Here is a 19,742-nt window from a genome sequence, read left to right as displayed (position 1 = left end):
CATCACCAACTCCCGGAGTTCACTCAGATTCACGTCCATCGAGTCAGTGAAAATATGCATATTTAATTGATAACAGTTTATCTTCAAATAACATATCATAAGAATCTTATAATAATACACTCTCAATTCTTTTTCATTCTTGTGCTAACTTTTCATGCATTTTATTTCGTTTTATTTTACTATTTTTGTTTTAGGCATCCTTCACTTAATTAAACTATTATATTTGGAGATAATTATAGATTTGCATGCTGTTGTAAGAAGTGATGAAGACAGATTTTGTACTCTGCACACAATTTCTCCCACTGGTAGCATCTTGCAAAACTTACAAATGATAGCATAACCAAGAGATTAACGTTGATACATTTAAGATACAAATCCATCACCACACAGGTTCCTCGTCTTGCCCTTTTATAGACACACTCACTTCCTTTCTGTATCAAACCCCTCCCAAACCCTGGAAAGCACTAGTCTTTTCTCCCTTGCTATTGTTTGGTTATTTCAGGAATGTTACATAAATGGGACCATACCTGTGGGGACTAGTTTTCTTTTTTTAGTATAATTATCTGGAGATTCATCCAGGCTGTCTGTGTATCACTAGAATGTTCCCTTCATTTCTGAGTAGTAATCTATAGTATGAGAATACCATAGTTTGTTGAAATATTTGCCTGTTGGGTTGTTCAAATTTAGGATATTATGAAAAAAATTACTATAAACATTTACACACAGGTTCTGTGTAATAACTTTTCTTCCTCTAGAATGTTTTGAATGTAACTTCTGGGTCACATGATAACTGCATGTTTAGATTTCTAAGAAAGTGTCAAAGTGTTTTCAAATGTGGCTATGCCATTTTCAATTTCCCCACCTATTAGTGATTCAGTTTCTCTGTATTCATATAAACATTTGGTATTGTCAATTATTTTTCATTTTAGCCATTCAGACAGAAGTGTAGTAAAATGTATCTCATGGTTTTAATTTGTATTTCCCTAATTATAAACAACTTTTCCTCTGCTAAATTGTCATCTATACATCCTCTTTACATATTTCGCTCAAATTCTAATTGAATTATTTGTTCTTAATTGTCCAGTTTTGAGTTCTTTACTTTAGATGCAATTCCATTGTGAGCTATATGTTTGGCAAATATTTATTCCCAGTCTTCCACTTGCCTTTCCATCATGTTAGGTGTATTCTGGTAGAGAAAACATTTTTAATTTTGATGAAGTCCAGGTTTCAATTTTTGCTTGTCTGTATTGTACTTTTCACACCTTCCTTAAAATGATGGTGTGAAACATTCTTCCTGGCCTAGAAGAGTAGAGTGACAAATATCATTTTCTGAATCTGGAATAGCCTTGATTCAAGTAACTGACAAGCCAGCAGAGAAAACCAAATTAAGAACTAATCTCACAACCCATGATTTAAAATGATATAAATTAAAAATGTAATAACAGTGTTTTTAAAGAATCTCACTTAGCAATTAAGTCGGGAGTATAGACCTCAGGAGTGTCTTAAGAAATCAAATGATTAAAACTATTTAAAGACCTAAATAAATGCCTAAATAAATAATTTAAAAATTCAGATCCTTTCTTGATTAAACTAAAGGAATAAAACTTGGTTAAAGAAAAAAAAAAGATAGGTGGTCATACCATGGCATTATTATATGTATATTGTTATATGTATACATTTTAATAGTTGGGCTTCCTAGGTGGAGCCAATGGTAAAGAACCCACCTGCCAATGCAAGAGACAAGAATGTGGGTTTGATTCCTGAGTCAGGAAGATCCTCTGGAAGAGGGCAGGGCACTCCACTCCAGTATTCTTTCCTGGAGAATCCCATGGACAGAAGAGCCTGGCGGGCTACAGTCCATAGGGTTGCAAAGAGTTGTGACATGACTGAGGTGACTTAGCATGCACACACTCATGGATAGTTAATACAGAAACTGATCTAAGCCAAGACTGACGCTACATGACACCAACAGGTTACAGAATAATTATGCAAATTTATTTTAAAATGTTTATATTAATACTGTTATTTTAAAACTTCTGGATTCAAATTTCAAGTATGACATTAAGGTGTAAGAACGGTCATTTCTCAGGATTGTCAGCAACCTGATCATACTTGACACCACACTGCACATTTGTGATACCAAACGGGCTTTTCTACCTGAGGTCCTTAGAGGTACCTGAAGCAGCATCTTGATTACTTTTTCATTTATATTTGATATTCTTTTTTATGTTTGAAATGAAGATGATTCATTGTGAATATTACTGTACCTAGCTTTAAAATACTTTTCCTGAGAAATTTGAAGTTGGCAAAGTTGAAATTCTGCTTTTAATCCATCTTAACAAGATATGACAAATTATCTAAACATACTTTTATTTGGAAGACTTGGCCTAAATGGAATTAAATAGCTAAGTATAATTCCTAAAGTATATAAAGTATAATTTATAATTCTATAAATTATAACATTTATAATTCCTAAATGTTATAAATTCTAGCCCAAAAGAATTCTATGAAGTTTGGAACCATTACATAATCTTATCCCCATTAGTCTTATTTCTGTTTTTATTAAAATGTTACCATTTTTGGCCCCCAAGTATTCTAATTTATTTACTTAATATCAATCTAGTTTATTAAAAGTTGCAAATCTTAATTTTAACATATAAAATAACAGTCTTTTAAATAATTAATTATTGCATCATTCAAATCTTGCTCTTATATGTGACTATTAGCATTTCACCATTAAATGTAAAATAAAACATTACTTAGAGTTGCATGCAGATCACTTATCTCTACAAAAATTGAATATTAAAACAAAACAATATGTTCAAAATACATATCTTGTTTTTATTATTGATATTTATTTATTTGCAGTTGTTGATGGTTAGCTTATAATGTTGGTTTGATTTCTGTCATACATCAACATGAATTAACCATAGGTGTACATATGTCCCTTCTCTCTTCCATCTCTCTCCCACCTCCCACCCATTCCCATCCATCTAGGTTATTACAGAGTCCCAGTTTGAGTTCCCTAAGTCATAAGGCAAATTCCCATCGGCTATCTATTTATATATATTAGTCGGACACAACGGAAGCGACTTAGCAGCAGCAGCAGCAGCAGTGTATCCATATCCATGCTACTGTCTTCATTTATCTCACCCAATCTAGAGCCTATGATACAGAGTGAAGTAAGTCAAAAAGAGAAAAACAAGTATTGTATATTAATGCATAAATATGGAATCTAGAAGAATGGTATTGACGAATCTGTTCTCAGAGCAGCAGTGGAGATGCAGACAAAGAGAACAGACTTATGGACAAGCGTGGGAGAGGAGAGGGAGAGGGTGAGAGGAATTGTTTTTATTATTTACATGGTATTACTTATACTTTTTCTCCTTTGCTTTTTGCTTCTCTTCTTTTCACAGCTATTTGTAAGGCCTCCCCAGACAGCCATTTTGCTTTTTTGCATTTCTTTCCCATGGGGGATGGTCTTGATCCCTGTGTCCTGTACAATGTCACGAACCTCCGTCCATAGTTCATCAGGCACTCTGTCTATTAGATCTAGTCCCTTAAATCTATTTCTCACTTCCACTGTATAATCATAAGGGATTTGATTTAGGTCATACCTGAATGGTCTAGTGGTTTTCCCTACTTTCTTCAATTTAGGTCTGAATTTGGCAATAAAGTGTTCATGATCTGAGCCACAGTGATGACAGTGAAAGAAGAGAGTGAAAAAGTTGGCTTAAAGCTCAACATTCAGAAAACTAAGATCATGGCATCTGGTCTCATCACTTCATGGGAAATAGATGGGGAAACAGTGGAAACAGTGGCAGACTTTATTTTCTAGAGCTCCAAAATCACTGCAGATGGTGATTGCAGCCATGAAATTAAAAGACACTTACTCTTTGGAAGGAAAGTTATGACCAACTTAGATAGTATATTCAAAAGCAGAGACATTACTTTGACAACAAAGGTCCATCTAGTCAAGGCTATGGTTTTTCCTGTGGTCATGTATGGACATGAGAGTTGGACTGTGAAGAAAGCTGAGCGCCGAAGAATTGATGCTTTTGAACTGTGGTGTTGGAGAAGACTCTTGAAAGTCCCTTGGACTGCAAGGAGATCCAACCAGTCCATTCTAAAGGAGATCAGTTCTGGGTGTTCATTAGAAGGACTGATGTTGAAGCTGAAACTCCAATACTTTGGCCAATAATGTGAAAAGCTGACTCATTGGAAAAGACTCTGAGGCTGAGAGGGATTGGGGGCAGGAGGAGTAAGGGACGACAGAGGATGAGATGACTGGATGGCATCACTGACTCAATGGACATGAGTCTGAGTGAACTTCGGGAGTTGGTGATGGACAGGGAGGCCTGGCGTGCTGTGATTCATGGGGTCGCAAAGAGTCGGACACGACTGAGCGACTGAACTGAACTGATGCTGGGAAAGATTGAAGGCAGGAGAAGGGTTGACAGAGGATGAGATGGCTGGATGGCATCACCGACTCAATGCACATGAGTTTAGGTGAACTCCAGGAGTTGGTGATGGACAGGGAGGCCTGGCATGCTGCGATTCATGAGGTCGCAAAGAGTCTGGACACAACTGAGCAACTGAACTGAACTGAACTTACACTTATTAAATATGATAGTGATATATGATCATTAATTATACACTACAGCTAGAAAATAGCCATTCCAGAAGCCTCAGTCTTCCAATGGCCAAGGCCAAACAGAACCAAATCATCAATATGGACAGAATATCAGAACTATGGCTGAACTTTTGTTACAGTTCAAATACATATGTATGTGTGTATGTATATATACACACAAACATGTGGCAACAAAATGATTATACAATTTGTCTTTTAATGTACCTATCCTCTATAAAAGTTAATAATGGTTTAATGTCATCATTTTCTTCCTTAAATATCATGTTTAATTACAGCTAGTATGTCTAATGGAGAAGGCAATGGCACCCCACTCCAGTACTCTTGCCTGGAAAATCCCATGGATGGAGGAGCCTGGTGGGCTGCAGTCCATGGGGTTGCTAAGAGTCGGACATGACTGAGCGACTTCACTTTCACTTTTCACTTTCCTGTATTGGAGAAGGAAATGGCAACCCACTCCAGTGTTCTTGCCTGGAGAATCCCAGGGACGGGGGAGCCCGGTGGGCTGCCGTCTATGGGGTCGCACAGAGTCAGACATGACTGAAGTGACTTAGCAGCAGCAGCAGCAGTACGTCTAAACAAAAGCTAACATCCTATTCAAAAATAGAACACTAGAAGAATTTCAATAAAGTCAAGACTCTATCAAAAACATCCACTCACTATTGGTTTTTACCCAGTCACATTATTTAACCAGCCAGGAGAATAATTCCTGGCCAGGGCAAGAGTGGCCAAGGTGAATCTGGTTGGGTGAGTCTGGTCATAGGCGCTGCTTGGAAACCAAGGGTATCATTCCACTACTGAGATCAGAGCAATCCAGCCACCCTAAGCTAATGAAAACCAATCTTAAAAAAATAAAACGTTTCATACATTCCTACCATTTTTTTTTTCATGCTTAATGTTTGGAGCATTGACTTTTTAAATTATTTAAGGAAAAAAGTTTGCAGGTTCCCATTAACTATAAAATATATAGCACAAAATTCTAGATATCCCCACTTTATAAATTAATGACCAAAGATGTACCAAACACTCCCTCATTTAATCCTCACAGAAACATCATACACAATATAAATTTGTAAGCTTATACATAGGGAAATTGAAGCTGTGACTCGCCCAACATCCTCACCATGGTAAGATGAAGGGTCATCACACTTCAAATTCGGCATCTACTCTACCCTAAATGCCTGCCGGTCATATTAGCACCTGTTTTTCTTGGCATCAGGTCTGAACAGCTTAGTACAGAGCAGTGAGGTCCCTGAAAGTCAGAGGATTTGTTGTGGTTTATGCCAAAGTTCCATGCATTTCCCAAGACACCCACTCAACACAGCACCTGATTGATCCTTGAGCCGGGGGCTACCTCTCCTGGCAGGCAGGCAACCACACACTAAGATCAGCCTCTGCATAGCCCTGGATTTCTGCCACGCACCCTTCATTTCTGTAATTACCTCCAAATTTAACACATGATCATTAATGATGGTGCCTATGAGAATGTGATAATATTTCCCTTCCTTTATTGGATAAGTGCACCTACCCATCTCACTCCATGTTTTTAACAAGTGCAGCCTTAGATTAGCAAACCATGAGGTTTTTTTTTTTTCCCCTGACCCCTGCTTCCACAGAAAGCATCTAGCTTTCTCTATTCTAAAGTTCACTGAAGTATTTTTCTGCTTTCCTGCAGTTTTTAAGTAGATAATAAGTTCCAAAATTCACCAGCCTTTCGCTGAAAGAAGCTTGTCACGGTGGTTGGTAGCTAATGAAGGCCCCTTTAGTTTATCTTCATCAATTGTCAAATATTTGAGTCCGTGAAGTGGTGTGATGAGGTACAAAGACAGATATTTGAAGGGATTTTAACTCATTTGAGCAATTACATGCTTAACTGCCCTGCGATAATCTGCCAGTCTGAGTCTTTTCTACACAGCACAAGTGGGGAGCGTTAGAATAGCTGGATTTAGAACATAAAGGCTTAGTCTGAATGGAAGAAAGGCACCAGAGAGATTAATTGCCAGTAACAAACAGCAGGACTGCTTGCAAGTTATATATCACATAGTTACCTACCAGCAGTGAGGGAGGCCAGCTCATAGAGAACGGCCCCGGGCTGGGACAAAATAGGCATTACACAGAGTCCTGAGTGCCAATGACCGCCAATTTACAGGGAGGCAGAGAATTCACTGTTCAAAAAGTGTATGCATACATACATACAATATATACATACATTCAGAAATGCAACATATACGTTAATGCATGCACTATATATACACATTTATACATATGTGTGTATATATATGTATATGTTTAAAATAACAGCTTTTGTCAACACATACCATTTAGAAAATTTATAGGGCCATTCTTCTTAATAGTTAACAGAGTCTGCTAACCCATCATTCATATATCATGGAAATTATATGTGTTTAAGTATTAGAAGTTAGAATAAATGCAATGCTTAGAGAGCCAAAATAATTTTGAAAAAGTTGAACAAAGTATCTGATTTCAAAACCTACCATAAAGCTATCGTAATCATGATAATATGATCTGGGTATAAAGACAGATATGTTGATCAATAGCCAAAATAAAATCTTGACATAAAAAATTTCACAAGTGAATTTCTAGTCATTAAAAACATGATTCTAAGAAAACAAATATCAAAAAAATAGATTTTTGTTACTGTTGTTGCTTTGGCTACTGAATCTTGATTTTTTTTTTTCCTACTGTCTTTCTCAGATTGTCATTTGTATTTTTGGCCCAGCAGGAGTTATCTAGACTGACACCACGTTGATTATGTTAACAACACTGTGATATATGATGAGATATTCTTCAATTTACTCACTTGTTTATTCACTAATCTGTTTTAGTCTTCTACGTAATGTTCATTAAGCACCTGTTGAAATTTATTCAGCTTAGGAATGGAGATCAGTGGAGTATGGGTGGAGGGGTGGCATCTCAGGGGGCTTTGAAGACTAGTAGGCTCCCCAGCGAAGTGGGGAGAGTTGAGCATTTCCTGCGGAGTGACAAGCATAAGCAAAAATATGGAGAAAAAGTGCGGTGGGTTGGGAACGAGGAGTATTTATTGTGAAAGGCCAAATTGTGGAAATGTAGGTGAAAAGGCATGGATGCCTTTAATGTCACTAGACAAGGTTGGACTTAACCTGTGGGAAATAATATATTGTCAGAGAATCAGTGGGTAGAAGCTGTGTTTTAAGAAGGTTAACCTGGAAAGAAAAGCTATGACAAACTTAGATAACATATTAAAAAACAGAAACATTACTTTGCCAGCAAAGGTCTGTCTAGTCAAAGCTATGGTTTTTCCAGTAGTTATGTATGGATTTGAAAGTTGGACCATAAAGAAAGCTGAGGACCGAAGGATTGATGGTTTTGAACTGTGGTATTGGAGAAGACTCTTGAGAGTCCCTTGGACTGCAAGGAGATCAAACCAATCAATCCTAAAGGAAATCAACCCTGAATATTCATTGGAAGGACTGATGCTGAAGCTGAAGCTCCAATACTTTGGCCACCTGATGTGAAGAGCTGACTCATTTGAAAAGACCCTGATGCTGGGAAAGGTTGAAGGCAGGAGGAAAAGGGGACAACAGGGGATGAGATAGTTGGATGGCATCCCTGACTCAATGGACATGAGTCTGAGCAAGCTTCAGGAGATGGTGAAGAACAGGGAAGCCTGGTGTGCTGCAGTCCATGGGGTGGCAAAGAGTTGGACACGACTGAGTGACTGAAAAACAACAGCAACAACCTGATAGAAGTTGTGTCAGGGGGAAAAAAATCAATCAGAAGTGGGGGAACCAGTAGGACAGCTCTAATGATAATCCAAGCCAACCCACAATGAAGAGCAGTTGAACTGTAGTTAGGAAAGTGCAGACAGAGACTGGGAAGGGTATGTAGAATTAATAAAATTTGTCCTCAGATTTGCTGTGGTGGGTGACAGAGGAAGGCATAGAAGATGGCCCCAGGCCTTGAGTTTGGTTCTAGAAGGGGAGTTAATATCATTAGAAAGGAGAATGTGGAGGACAAGAACGAAGAGCAGATTTGTTAAAGAAGATCACTGTTTTCCCTAAAATAATGTCAGTGGTTCTGGCTCTGGTCCTCAGCTGATCAAAGAGCAGAGGTAATGCCCTCGAGAGTACTCATAAAAGAGGACACAGATCTGGGGCTGTTGACGATGGCGTGGGAGTTGAAGTTGGAGCCTAGGAGACACAAGGAATCCAAGGGGACCAGGATCAATCCCTGGGAGACATCGTCCCTGAAGGAAGAGCGTGCCACAGTGATGCTCATTAACTACTTATTCTCATAAACACCGAACCGAGGACTTGCACGTGATTCCTTTATCTCACTGAATATCCACAGCAACCATGTAAAACACACTCTTACTCCTATATGGCCAGTAAATGTCAGAACTACATCTACTCTGGTGTTGAGACACGTAAGACGGGAAAGGCAAAGAGAAAACGAGGGGAAATCTCATCTGAGGAGAGATTCTCCTTGGTGTTTTCAGTTTTACCAGCCCCCCTCCCCCGCCACCAAACAAGTTGTCCAGTCTTGCTTTACATCTCAGATGAGGACAGATGAAGGCAAGGATCCCACACTCATCAGGGAGGAGCTACTGAGCCCATTAGAGAATAATGCAAAAATAGGTGTGCAAGATGAGGGAATGGTCATTCATAGTTATACACTGTTTGCTCCTGAGTCATCTGAATCTTCAAGATGCTATTTGTGTACTTACTGATCAAAATATGTGAAAGTGAAAGTCGTTCAGTCACGTCCAACTCTCTGCCACCCCATGAACACTCCATGGAATTCTCCATGCCAGAATACTGGAGTGGGTAGCCTTTCCCTTCTCCAGCAGATCTTCGAAACCCAGGAATAGAACCAGGGACTCCTGCATTCCAGGTGGATTCTTTACCAACTGACCTATCAGGGAAGCCCCAATTAGAATATAGTAAATAAAATAAATATTTATTAAATGAGTGGATTGACAACAAAAGCCTGAACAATCATAGTTTTACACTTAGGGGTTTAATTCATGGATTTTGGCTGGGAAGAAATTAAGATCAGTAACTACAATGTTTCATAAATGGTTTCTTAGCAAAATAGTGCTACCTACTATCCATCTCCATAGAAGGTTCAGGATTCATTCAAAGTGTGCTTAATGAATCAAGTCATTCCCAAGGTTTTCATCTAATGAAATTTGATTTGCCTAGAGAAAAAAAATAGCCTCCAAAAGCAAGTCTCTGGCATCATTTACCCATAGGACAAATGAATATGTGATTCCTCACTCATTTCTTACCCAGCCACCTTTGAAGTTGATATATTTGGGATTAGTTTGTCATCATTTGCCAGTTTCTAACTAGTCAAGGCTATGGTTTTTCCTGTGGTCATGTATGGATGTGAAAGTTGGACTGTGAAGAAGGCTGAGCGCCGAAGAATTGATGCTTTTGAACTGTGGTGTTGGAGAAGACTATTGAGAGTTCCTTGGACTGCAAGGAGATCCAACCAGTCCATTCTGAAGGAGATCAGCCCTGGGATGTCTTTGGAAGGAATGATGCTAAAGCTGAAACTCCAGTACTTTGGCCACCTGATGTGAAGAGTTGACTCATTGGAAAAGACTCTGATGCTGGGAGGGATTGGGGGCAGGAGGAGAAGGGGACGACTGAGGATGAGATGGCTTGATGGCATCACTGACTCGATGGACGTGAGTCTGAGTGAACTCCGGGAGTTGGTGATGGACAGGAAGGCCTGGCGTGCTGTGATTCATGGGTCGCAAAGAGTCGGACATGACTGAGTGACTGACTGAAGTGAACTGAACTGAACTGGCCTACTACCATCTTACTTGGGTTTCTCTTACCTTGGACGTGGGGTATCTCTTCACGGCTGCTCCAGCAAAGCGCAGCCGCTGCTCCTTACCTTGGACGAGGTCGCCCCTCCTGATCTTGAACGTGGAGTAGCTCCTCTAGGCCCTCCTGTGCAGCCGCAGCTCCTTAGACGTGGTGTTGCTCCTCTCGGCCAACGCCCCTGACCTCGGGTGTGGGGTGGTTCCTCTCAGCCGTGGCACCTGACCTAGGGCGTGGGGTGGCTTGTCTAGGCCGCAGCCCCTGACCTTGGGTGTGAGGTTGCTCCTCTCGGCCAATGCCCCTGACCTCGGGGGTGGGGTGGCTCCTCTCGGCGCGGTCAGAAATATTAAAAAGCAGAGATGTTACTTTGCCAACAAAGGTCCATCTAGTCAGGGCTATGGTTTTTCCAGTGGTCATGTATGGATGTGAAATTTGGACTGTGAAGAAAGCTGAGTGCGAAAGAATTGACGCTTTTGAACTGTGGTGCTGGAGAAGACTCTTGAGAGTCCCTTGGACTGTAAGAAGATCCAACCAGTCCATCCTAAAGGAGACCAGTCCTGGGTGTTCATTGGAAGGACTGATGCTGAGGCTGGAACTCCAATACTTTGACCACCTCATGCAAAGAGTTGACTCATTTGAAAAAACCCTGATGCAGGAGGAGAAGGGGACGACAGAGGATGAGATGGCTGGATGGCATGACCAACTCAATGCACATGAGTTTGGGTGAACTCCAGGAGTTGGTGATGGACAGGGAGGCCTGGCATGCTGCGATTCATGGGGTCGCAAAGAGTCGGACACAACTGAGCGACTGAACTGAACTGAACTGGCCAGATCTTACCAAGACTTGATGACTGACTTGGCCTTAACTAGACATGTATATAGCAATGACTACCTAAAAAGCACTGGGTGTGATTAACCTTTTCCCTCCTTCTTCCTTTCTTTCTATAAGCAAGTACAAAACAATTAATTGCTGCTTCTAGACCTATGAAAGAACTCCCAGTAAAGGAGGGGCATGAATGAGTCTTCCCCTGATCCAGCCAGATCTAAGAGATGAGCCCAATCCAAGCTAAAACATTTTACAAATCTGTTTCATTTCAGTGTGCCATTAAATCATACTCTGTGTGCTAAGTCACTTCAGTTGTGTCTGACTCTATGTGACCCTATGGACTGTAGCCTGCTAGGTTCCCCTGTCCATGGGGATTCTCTAGGCAAGAATACTGGAGTGGGTTACCATGCCCCCTTCCAAGGAATCTTCCTAACCCAAGGATCGAACCCACATCTCTTATGTCTCCCGCACTGGCAAATGGGTTCCTTACCACTAGCACCACCTGAGAAGTCCCCTGTACATACATCCAAACATTTTAATATAAGATGCTTGGTTTCCAAGACACTTGCATGAGATGGTATCCCCACTTTGGCATGGGCTTCCCGGGTGGAGCCGTGGTAAAGAATCTACCTGCCAATGCAGGAGAGTTGGATCCCCTGGAGGAGGAAACAGCAGCATTCTTGGAAAATCCCATGGACAAAGGAGCCTGGTGGGCTGCAGTCCACGGGGTTGCAAGGAGTCAGACACAACTGAGCACACCTGTGCCTGCCACTTCAGCATACACTTTGGCACACCACCAGGCCCACTTCACCCCAATTTGAACAGCACTGACCTTGAGAAAACAGATCAGAGATAAAGCCACCCTCGAGTACCTGGTAGCTTAGCAGGGATGACAAATAAGGAAGAAACAATAGAGCATGATAAAAGTTAGGCAAGCAGTGTGAGCCCGAAACCAGAGCTATGGGCTCTTCTCCCTTTGCAAATACTAGCACAATCAGAGGATCAGGTGACCGAACCGAGCCCCTGCCAGAGAAGCTGAAAACAAACTAGGAAGGCCTCTGATCCACAATGATGACGCAGCCCATCATTTCAGCAAGTTGTACACGTGGCACTCAGTTTTGAACACTACGGTACTGCTCAGGGCCACTTCCAGGTGCCGTTTGCCATCTGCCTCCATCCAGAGCACAGTTGCCCACGCCCTCAGACTGGCACAGAGTCAGACAATACATGCTCTGTTCTCATCTTTGCCTCATCCAGTCCAGTCTGTTTCCACGCGCAGCTAAACAGCAGCTTGGTTTTCCCTTTCCACGTGGGCGTGATTCCACTGCCTTAAACCATCTCAGTCACATCATTCCTCCTCCAGCTGGCTGCCACTTCTCAGGAAAGCCATGCAGACGGATGCGGCTCTCCTGCCTTCATGCCATCACCACTCATGTGATTTTTCATTTGAAGCGATCACCTCAAGCTGAATTTCAAAGTGCTCTCGGAGCCGTAATGAGATTCCAAGGCCCTCTTTGGAACCCAGCTGATTCTCTTGGCAGCAGCAGACGAACTCCACATAATCTGTTTATTCCTTTTGTTCAAGGGGCAGCATATGGCGATGGCAAAGAGAGTACCTATGCACTGATATCGTGAATTGCCATCGTTGGCAGTCATCTGATGGCACTCAGAGGGCTGTGCATGGATGCAGTGTGGCATAAGAAAAAGCCACATCAGTCAGCAAAACAACATACGCCTCTGCTGTATGGATCCAAACCCTCCTAAGTCACATGGGCACACTACTGAGGCTTTCTTGCTAACCAAGGCAAGTCTTTCTTCTTGTCCTTAGCATGGCTCACATTTGGAGGAAACTGTATGTCAAAACTTGTACAAAGGCATTTTTTTTTTTAAAGATAAACCTAGTGGGTTACTTCTCTACTTAATATCCTCAAGGTCACCCTTCCCTGCTCTTTTATAAATGTTAAATGCCACACTTCATGGTACGATCTGGCACATGATCACCCACCAACTCCCATTCTCCCCCCATAAAGAGCTGTTCATCAAACACACCGCTCTCTTGTGCCCCTCTCAGCATCTATCTCCTCACAGTGCTTCCTCTTCCTGGGATGCCATTCCTGCTCCTTCTACATAGAAAACATCGGTTTGGATTTCAAGGTCCAGTTCAGATGCTGCTGCTTCTTTGTAGCACTGAGAGTCTCTCCTCCTGAGGTGCCCAGAGTGCTTTGTACATGCATGTCATGCGCTAGTCCATCCTTATATTTCTATACATCTGGTTCTCAAGCCGGTCTGACTTCCTTGAGACAAGAGTCACATCTTTCTGATCTTTGCTTGGGTCCCCAACAGAACGCATGCCACATGCCACTCTACCATCCTGTTGTGAGCTTCAGTGATCTTTCGATCCGTGAAATGCAGGCAGGGTTAAGGCTTTCTTTGGAATCAAAGTCAAGTGTGAACTCAAATCTGTGCTGGAGCCAGGTGAAGAGCAGAAGTGACATGAATAATATACACTCAGCGGAGACTGTGGCGCACTGATGCCCTCGTGATTCAAGACTGGCTCCAACGCAGCTGTCAAGACTCAGCTCCAGTCAATCATGACTGTGCAGGACTGTGGACTAGGTCTTACTAGATTGTTTGATTACCGCCTCAATCCTCAGCACTCCCCATAACTGAGAGACTTCAGAAATCCAAACTTTTTAATGTTAACAAGCACAAAAATTCAAACTTCTAAAATAGCGTGTAGACTAAATATAGAGCTTCCCAGGTGGTGCAGTGGTTAAGAACCTGCCTGTCTATGCAGAAGACACAAGAGATGAGGGTTCGTGCCCTGAGTCAGGAAGATCTCCTAGAGCAGTAGGTGGCAATCCACTACAGTATTCTTGCCTGGAAAATTCCATAGACAGGGGATCCTGGCAGACTATAGTCCATGGGATCACAAAGAGTTGGACATGACTGAGCACACACACACACACGGAACAAATATAACACATCTGTGGATTTCAATCTCGGCTTCACCTAACCTCTTTCAATCCTGTTCCAAGATGAGGTAGGGAAGCTAAATCAGTCTTCCCCTCCCCTACATATGTGCCTCTAAAGTACAGAGGAGAGCATGGAGCTGATTAATTATGAGTGTTAATAGCCTGACACTTAAAGTGATAAGGAGAAGTGGCTATGTCATTAAAAGGGTAGTTTAATACAGTAGTCTAAATGCTACCTTCTCTCCACCTAACACACCCTCAAATTGTTACCTCCAAATATTGCAGCATAAATGTGCTTAGTATTTATAACACTGAACACAGTGGAATAAGGTCAAGCCATAAGTCTAACACTTCATATGTTTGAGTTCTGTATCTGACATTCCCATTCCCTTGGGGTAAAACTTTTTAATTATTATTTATAGATAATCTTTTTCTTAACCACCTGAGAAGTGCAATTATCACCGTGAAATGCAATGGCTGAGATATCATTTTTTCTGAAATGGAAATTTTCTACCCAAGTAGTGACCAAGACATACAATTTATTACTATAACATCTCTGACAGCCGGTCAGAAGTCTGAGTGTCCAGAATGTGGAAACTAACTCATAATTACCAGTGGAACTGGATCATTTTAAAAAGAAAAAAAAAAACAAACCAAACCCCTTTTCTTGCTCCTAAGATCCCTTTCCCCTCTTATTCCCATAGCTATTTCTGTTGTTGATGGGATATTTGCCCTTACTACTATCTTGGTCCTGAACATAGGGCTATTAGGATAAATAGTTTTTTACAAAATTCAATGGGTGTAAGGTGCGCATACATTTTCCATTCCATATTTTGCAGACTGACTATTCTCCAAAGTGCTGGTATATTACCAAAACTGACAGCCATGGCGTGAATGGAGATGTAGCTAACATCTGGAAGGAAAATAATACTCAATGGGTTTTAAATCCAAGAACTCAGAACTAGCAGTCAAGACACTTAGGACTCATTGCCAGTTTTCCAAGATAAAAGATATTCAAAGCTAGCAGTATGTATCTTCATTAGCAATTCTTTAATTTTAAATGAATAATGTTAGGGGAGGGAATGGAGTTAGAAGAGTGTAGGGGAAGAAGAGGCTTGGCCAAAACTATGATAGCTGAAACCTGGCCAAAGGGCATAATTGTATATGATGCATTACAATCCCAGATTCCAGGTGACTAGTCTATGACCAGATTCCAGGTGACTAGTCTATGAATATGGCAATGATACCATATTCAACGAATTCATGTCTTGAGTAGTAAATTTGGTTTGCCTTTCCTAGAAAGAGTTCAGACTTCACTCTTGTAAGAGTAGAGTGTAAATCACCATTGAGCTCAGCTGATAACACTGTATCATTTGATATCACTGGTGGGTTGGAAAGGACCTTGCCATTCAGCTAGTGATTTCCACCATCTTGCTAGTGTCTGAATCCCCTACACGACAGGTTAACAGAAGGCCATTCATTCTGTAGTACTGTACCTCCTGTGACAGAGAACTCTTTAGATATATCTTTCCTATATTGCATCTTCCTCTTTTATGCTTCCATGCGTGCATGCATGCTCAGTGACTTCAGCTGTGTTTGACTTTTTGTGATCGTATGGACTGTAGCCCACCAAACTCCTCAGTCCATGGCATTCTCCAGGCAAGAATATTGAAGTGGGTTTCCATGCTCTCCTCCACAGGATCTTCCCAACCCAGGGATCAAACTTGAGTCTCTTTATATCCTCTGCACTGGCAGATGGGTTCTTTACCACTGAGCCCCCAGAGAATCCCTTTAAGCTTCCCTGCATTGATCTAAGTCTGAGCCATTGAACTTTTCATTTAAATTACATCTATTGGAACTTTCTTCAAACAGCACTGAAGACTACACTTAACGACCTTCAAATTCTTTTCAGTTCCTAGTTAAACAACCACAGCCCCTTCATTTGCTCTGCGTATGATGTGGCTTCTTGACTGTTGCTTAACAGAGTAACTCCACCCTGGAAAGTAGTTCAAAACCTCACATTAGTTTCAGCTAACCATGAACCTTGTGCCAGCCATGGCTCATTAGGTAAATTCAGAAATTACCTTAGGCTAGGTTTCTCTGACTCCACTTCTATTTCCAGAAAATAATGTATAATTTTGATTTATTTTCCTTCTGAGCCATACTAGCTATACAAGTCATACTGTTCAATAGCATTTTGATTATTCATTTACTTACTTATAGTTTTAAATATCTACTCTTGCCAGGCAGTGTGATAGATCAGTACTGTTGGTACAACTGATGACAAAACAGTGTTCCTGATGTCATGGAACTGTGCTTTCTAGCTAGGTCATTGACCCAAACCGATTCCCTAGTTAAGGGAAGTGAGACTCCTTCCTCAGAACTTCATTGCCCCTTGCATATATCTCCACGTGGCCCTTGTCATTTGTAAAATAATTGTTTGTTTTCATATCTGCCATCCCTGTTAAACCCTAAGACTCCTGGGGGAATGGCTGTGCTGCATTCATCCGTATCTGGCCAGAGGATGGCACCCAGTGGGCAGTCATGGGCAGATTTGTTGAACATGTGCCTTAGCCCTCATCTCTCTATATAAGTGGTTTGTCGACCAAGATCATTCATTGTTGCGAGTTACTACTTTCTATCGCCATTATGAGAATTCAGGATAGATTCTTGTGGAGAAGGAAGCTCTGGAAATAAGGGTTTGCTTTATATCCTCTTCACTATGCCATTTCCATAGCTGTAATTACTTGGTGATTCTTGAAAATTACATCAGATTAACAATTAGAATGACTCATATATGCAGTAATTTTCATAGCCATAGTCTCTTTGATTTTTCTTCTTTACAAAAGCATGGGATACAAAGATGGAAATAATATATTGAAAAGATATCAAATAGTTTTTAAGTACTTGATGGAGTCAGTTAATGGGTTATACTCTTATTTACATTTTAAATGAACTTTGAAAAATCAATACTGCAAGGTAGCCTTCTAATGGATACACTTATGAATATACAATGCATTTGATATGGCATGTTCAAGAGAATAAAGATGTTTGCTGCTTCTACCAACAAATCCTATTGATACAATTGGTTCAATGAAGTTGTCAAAATTTACCAACACAAAACAAATGACCTCTACATTTATCATCACTAAAGGTTTCTGCTAATTAGCATCTAGAGATATCATATTATAGATGCTTCTTTAAAAGCTATCAGCCCTCCAACTCTGCGTAGTGACATGGTATCTATCAATGTCTCATGGTGCCTGCAATTCTGACAAAAGGCACTTTGAAGAACTGGCACATACCTCCATATTTGCATTTTTGCATCTCATTATGGACATAATTGCATACCAACACTGCAATTCTTCGTTACTATCTCAAAAAACATTATCAGCAATTTCTGAAATAAATGCTTAAATGTCAGCTATTGACAAGCAAGAAAAGCTGACCTTTGAAGGTTCTCATTCTTCTGAGATGCGCCCTGCTATGACTCATTTCTTAACTTTCTGTCTGTGTTTGGTAACAGAAAAGGGACACAGTGACTCTTGAGTGGTTGAGTATGGCAAACAAGAAGGGAATGAGGAATTGCAAAATGGCTACTAACAGTAATCTGGAGTTGGTTGAATATTTGTCAAGACAAATCTTTAAAATCACAGAAGCTTTACAGAGGGTGAATAGCAACATTTTTTTGTTTACAATGCAATTTCTGCAAAAGTATAGATTGTTTCCACATTAACCAAAATGAGCTTATCCATGATTAATGTTATGACAAAGAACCAAACAACCTCTCTCCTATAAGCATGCAACCCATTTTACACATTGTCACAAGTGGAGGCTAAGTGTTGGACAAGCACCAACAGCTAATCTAAAACTGCACAGAACCATTTACACCCTCTCCTCTGAGATCTCGTCTCCCTGGAGTGGCCTCAGCCGTGTGGATCTTATATCGTATCATATGCCTTTATCCTGTCATCAGCCCCTGTTTGGAGCTACCTCAATTTGCACAGCAATTTGGTACACATTTTTCTGAAAGCACTAATCAATTTTAACTCACGTTGAAATGCCATAGAAATACCTGCCAATGTCCAGAAAATGCTAATCAATTTTGAAAATCTACATCATGGCTCACATCCCAGATTTTCTACCCAATCCACATCAAACAGAAATGATATAAAATCATGTTAACATGTTCAGCCGCTTGTCTGCTTGTTGTCGCCGAGGCACTGGTCATGCTTCAATGACAGACTAACTGCTGACTCAGAAGATCATCCAGTTTGCACGACTTCGGGCAGCTGTGTGGTGACAATGCGAAGTGGCTGTCGCACTTCACGTTCAAACACAGGGATTTCCATCTGAGTCCTTGCTCCCATTTCGCTTTTGAAGAGCATAAGAGATGTGTTTTCCTTAGATGGAGAAAGAAGCATTTTTAACGCTTTTCTTTCCCCCAAAGAACTTCCCCTAGTGGGAAAGCTGCTTCTTTGATAGATGTGACACGTAAATTTATATTTTCAGACCCATTGAGAAATCTAGACACTATAGAACAGAATGAACAGTTTAGTGGGCAAAGCCCATACAAATAAGTCTCTCCTAGCAATAAACAAACAAAAACCTCTCTCAGAATTTTGATTTAGAAGGGAGCTTAAAAACCAGCTAGTTTAACCTCCCCAACATGAGAATGTTCTTCAAAGAACTCCCAGAAAGACAGCCCTTCTGTTCAGTAGAACTCCACTACTCCCCAGGAGGGGAAATCTCACTAAGAAGCCCATCTCTTGATTCAGAAATTTATAATAAATCTAGGCTCAAATCCTTCTTTTGCTGAAACCTGTCTTAATTGGTGCTAGGCTGTTCTAAAGGAGGAAATGGTTGCCCTGTCTCTTGACAACAACTACTTTGCTACTAAGTTTTCTTGGCTCCAGGGAAAACATGGTCTTACTCAGTCATTGATTTCTTGTAAGATGCAGCTCCCACATACCCCCTGGCTCTCCTAGTTAGTTTCTCCTGGTCACTCCCCAGCTGGCCAGTAGTCCTTTCGAAATACCCAAAACTCTCCCCACGACTGGACCCTATTCTGTCTCAGTGGGACAACTACTTCTGGAACTAGACGTTACAGTTCTAGGAAAACAATCTGAGAACATTTTAACATCCTTAGGAGCAGGAATGCCCTTCTTGGTGCTAAGGAGTTCACAATCTGCCTTATCTCAGTTAAAATCAGTTTCATTCACTATTTTTATGTTATACCTTTTTTCTTTTTTATGAAGCTAAAGAGTCTACAATCTTAAGAGGTCTTCAGTGCCAAAGAGAGGAACTCAGCTTTGCCCTGGGTCTAGCAAAGCACTGGGGTGTCTTCTTCATCATCACTGCAGCAGTAACAGAACCTAACCATTACTAGGCACTTACTCAGTTCATAAGGTGTCTAGTTATGTGTGGCTATTTATATAACTTAGCTCACACAGCCT

This window comes from Oryx dammah, unplaced genomic scaffold (genome assembly GCF_014754425.2).
Source record: "Oryx dammah isolate SB20612 unplaced genomic scaffold, SCBI_Odam_1.1 HiC_scaffold_16, whole genome shotgun sequence".
NCBI lineage: Eukaryota > Metazoa > Chordata > Mammalia > Artiodactyla > Bovidae > Oryx > Oryx dammah.
This window is presented reverse-complemented; position numbering follows the sequence as displayed.